The sequence below is a fragment of the Muscardinus avellanarius genome, assembly GCF_963383645.1.
Source record: "Muscardinus avellanarius genome assembly, chromosome: 12".
Lineage (NCBI taxonomy): Eukaryota > Metazoa > Chordata > Mammalia > Rodentia > Gliridae > Muscardinus > Muscardinus avellanarius.
Genome location: NC_137798.1, coordinates 73469385 through 73473292, shown reverse-complemented (window position 1 = coordinate 73473292; position 3908 = coordinate 73469385). Strand labels below are relative to the sequence as shown.

Below are 3908 nucleotides of genomic sequence, written 5' to 3'. Positions count from 1 at the left end.
CACAGTGAGGTGTCTGAGCAGGTTGACAACGCTGGGCGAGTCCAGAAGCCACGTGCTTCCTTATGCCATCTGGGCTCTCCCAGCCTCAAGGGAGTCAAGATTAGGAAAATCCTAGCATGTCTAGCAGAGCTGCTTCAGGAGGCATGGCTTAAGAACCTAGTGTATACTCAGCTTGGGGTTTGCTACTAAAAAGTCTGGAAGAGTAGAAAATGTTAGTCTTGCCTTCATCCACTGGCTGAGGTACTTGGGGCTATGATCTCGGATTTGTTGTCCCCAGTGGAGAGAGTGAGATGGGGCAAGGTAGACGGGAAGACTTCTGCAGTCAGGGCTTCCTAAGAGAGGGTGGTGGATGTTCCTAAACCGGCACTCTGCAAGGACCAGCCATGTTCAGCTCAAGCGCCAAGATCCTAAAGGCGAGAAGCTGGATGAGTTTGAGTCGGGCATCTCACAGGTGCTGCTGGAGCTGGAGCTGAACTCAGACCTCAAGGTGCAGCTGCAGGAGCTCAACATCACGGCCGCCATGGAAATTGAAGCTGGCAGTGGTCGGAAAGCTATCATAATTTTTGTTCCCACTCCTCAACTGAAGTCTTTCCAGAAATTCAAGTCCGCCTAGTATGTGAATTGGAAAAGAAATTCGGTGGGACGCACCTGGTCTTTATTGCTCAGAGGAGAATTCTGCCTAAGCCACCTCGAAAAAGCTGTATGATAAACAAGCAAAAGTGTCCCGGAGGCTGCACGCTGACCATCGTGCACGACGCCGTCCTCGAGGACCTTGTGTTCCCGAGTGAGGACGTGGGCAAGAGGATCTGAGTGAAGCTGGACGCAGCCGGCTCTTCAAGGTGCATCTGGACAAGGTATGGCAGAACAACGCGGGTCACAAGGTTGAAATGGTTTCTGGTGTTTATAAGAAGCTCACTGGCAAGGATGTTAACTTTGAATTCCCAGAGTTTCAGTTGTAAACAACTATGATTAAAAGTATCATTCACAATAAAAAAAAAAAGAAAGTTGTGGAGCAAATACTGTGTTCTAGGCAGCAGAAAAAAACCTAAGTGTGTAAATACAGATAATACTAACACAAACTCTCAACCCTCAATGAGTCTGAAATCAAAAGGTCTCAGAAAAAGTTTTCCCCTTCCTCCCTTCTTTTCTTCCTTCCTCCCCTCTGCAGCCTCCTCCCCAATCAATTTGTAGCCAAATCTCATTTGTCAGAAAAATGCAACCTGGACTGAAGAGGGACTTTGTGGCCTGCACTTGAGCACCTGCCCCCCCACCCCACGTGGGTGTTGTCTACTGTGTCATGAGTGCGTATTGATTGTAAGACCCACCCCCATGGGGGAATGTGTGCCGAAGATGGTCTATGCACCACTGTGCCCTAAAATAAGGAAGATTCTGATCTCTGGCCCCGAGGGCTCAGGATACAGGACTTCAAACTCGCCTTCCTCACATGATAGACCACACGGGGAAGGCATTTTGCCAGGCTCTTACCCAACATTACCTCATTTAATCTTCACAGTCACCCTACAAGACAGGGCCCATTATTATGCCTATTTTATAGATGAGGAAACTGAGACCAGAGGAGAAAAATAACCTGACTCGTAAGTGATGCAAGTGTTGGGCCAGGTTGGACCTAAGGGCCCCTGTCTGGGGAGCAGCATCTCAGTGACATCCTTGACGGGAGCCCCTTTAGAGGAAGATGGATTCAGACTGTGGAGGCCTGAGGAGAAAGGAGGTGGAAGAGAAAGGGGACCCCAGGAGAGAGGGTTAGCTATCTGGGTATTGGCAGGGAGAGGAGGGCAGGAGAGGGCCAGATCAGTTGGGTGGTCAAGGTTGGGGGCTACAGAGGAGTTGGATTTCTCAGTGAGCATGGGCTCCCTGGGGAGGAGGCAGTTTGGACAGTATTGGGCCCCAGAGAGCTTGGATTCCTAACCATGCCCCCCCCCCCCTTTTTTTTTGGCACTGAGATTGAACCTAGGGACATTCTACCTTTGAGTTAAACCCTCAGCCCTACTTTTAAACTTTTTTTTTTTGGTGGTACTGGGGTTCCTGGAAGCCCTTCTACCTCCGGGCTACACTCCCAGACCTATTTTTACATTTGGAAACAGGGTCTCCTAAGCCAGCGCGCGCGGCTGGCTTCGAACCTGCGCCATCCTCCTGTCTCTGCCTCCCAAGCGCGGGGATTACAAGCGTGCGCCACCACGCCCGGCTAAACTTTTTAATTTTGAAACAGTGTTTTACTAAGTTGCCGAGGGCCTGCTTCATAATTTGCTGAGGCTGGTCATGCTATCCTCCTGTCTCCCCTCTCAAGAACTGAGATTACACACATGCACCACCACACCCCCTCCATCTCTAGCCTTAACCCGCCACCCCCTCAGGCCCTCAGCCATTCCCCTTTCTGTTGAAAGAGGAAGCAGCTGAAGATCCCCTTCGCCTACTCATGGTCTCAAGAGGAACCTGGATGTGATTTGGACTTTTTGAAGAAATCTTGCTTTGATGCATCTAACTTCTTTATTCACTTGTCCCACTGGGACCACAGGGGGCCGCGCCTCTGTGGGGCCGGACCCAGGGGAATCTCTCAAGCCAAAGACCTCAAGGGCGGGGTTTCCCTACCCCAGCACGGGACTCTTGAGTGCCTCTGATGATCTCCAGGGCTGCGGAAATCTTCTCAAGGCAAAATTTAATTATTGAAATAATCCTTCTACAAAAATAAACCCATGGGGGGAAAAAATAAGCCTACACCAGTCAGTAATTTTTGGAGCGTGAGGGAGGGGGAAGAGAGTTATCATCTATTTTAAAATTGTGTTTATTGGTGCATTATAATTATGCGTAATAGTGGAATTCACTGTTAAATATTTGTATGTGAACATACAAAATTTGGTCAGTCTCATTCACCCTCACCTACTCTCTCCTTCTACTTATTCCCCCTGGTGTTCTTTTACTCTACTTGTGTCCCTTGCATTATAATTTGTTTTTAATGATACTAAAGACCTGCGCAGTCAGGCGGTGTGCGGGGCCTTGGGCTCCTGACTCTCTCATCTCATTGCATTACTTTGGGCATGTCTTTTGAAGTCCTAATAAAATGGGGTAAAGATGGGCCTGTGTGGTCACTGGGAGGATTAGGCAATGGAGGGCCCATGAACAAGTTCTTTAAATTATAAAACACCATGCCGACAGGCTCAATGCTGCCTGCTCATCATGCTAGAACAGAAAATCTGCCTTCTCTTTTGATACTGGGGACTGAACCCAGGGGCTTTCTACCTCCAAGCTACAATACCAGCCCTATATTTATTTATTTATTTATTTATTTATTTATCTATCTATCTATTTATTTATTTATTTGCTTGCTTACTTACCTATAATGGGGATTGAGCCCAGGGGCATTCTACCTCTGCACTATACCACCAGCCTTATTTTATTTTTTATATTAAAACAGAGTCTTACTAAGTTGAGAGGGCCTCTCTCTAAATTGCTGAGGCTAGACTTGAACCTGCGATCCTCCTGTCTCAGCTTCTCAAATACTGGGATTACAGGCATGCACCACCACGCCCAGCTAAAATCTGCCTTCTTAATTATTTTAATTCTGTTTTCCTGATGGAGAGGAGAAGCTCAAATGCATCATTCTGGGCTCCATATACCCAGACTTCTCTCTAGGCCTTGATTTCTACATTAGTTAGGCTAAGTCAGCCTTACTGCAGTGACAAAGAAGCCCCCAAGTTTCAGTGGCTTGAACAATCAAGTTTTCTTTCCTGCTCTGATATAGACAGACAAAACCACCTTTATTTTGGATCCATGCCATCATAAGTGTGTAGGTTGTCAGGTCACAATGGCAGGAGATGAGAGGAAGGAGGAAGTACATGGTCTCTTACCTGTCTTGGCCCAGAAGTGACACACACATCACTTATAGTCCATTG

General features: G+C 47.6%; 1 pseudogene across 1 annotated transcript; it reads left to right on the top strand.

Annotated features, from left to right (window-relative positions):
- The first annotated feature begins 383 nt into the window (after positions 1 to 383).
- Positions 384 to 1081, top strand: LOC308270828 (small ribosomal subunit protein eS7-like; annotated as a pseudogene). The gene has a single exon. The product of its transcript is annotated as a small ribosomal subunit protein eS7-like (transcript).
- The last annotated feature ends 2827 nt before the right edge of the window (positions 1082 to 3908 follow it).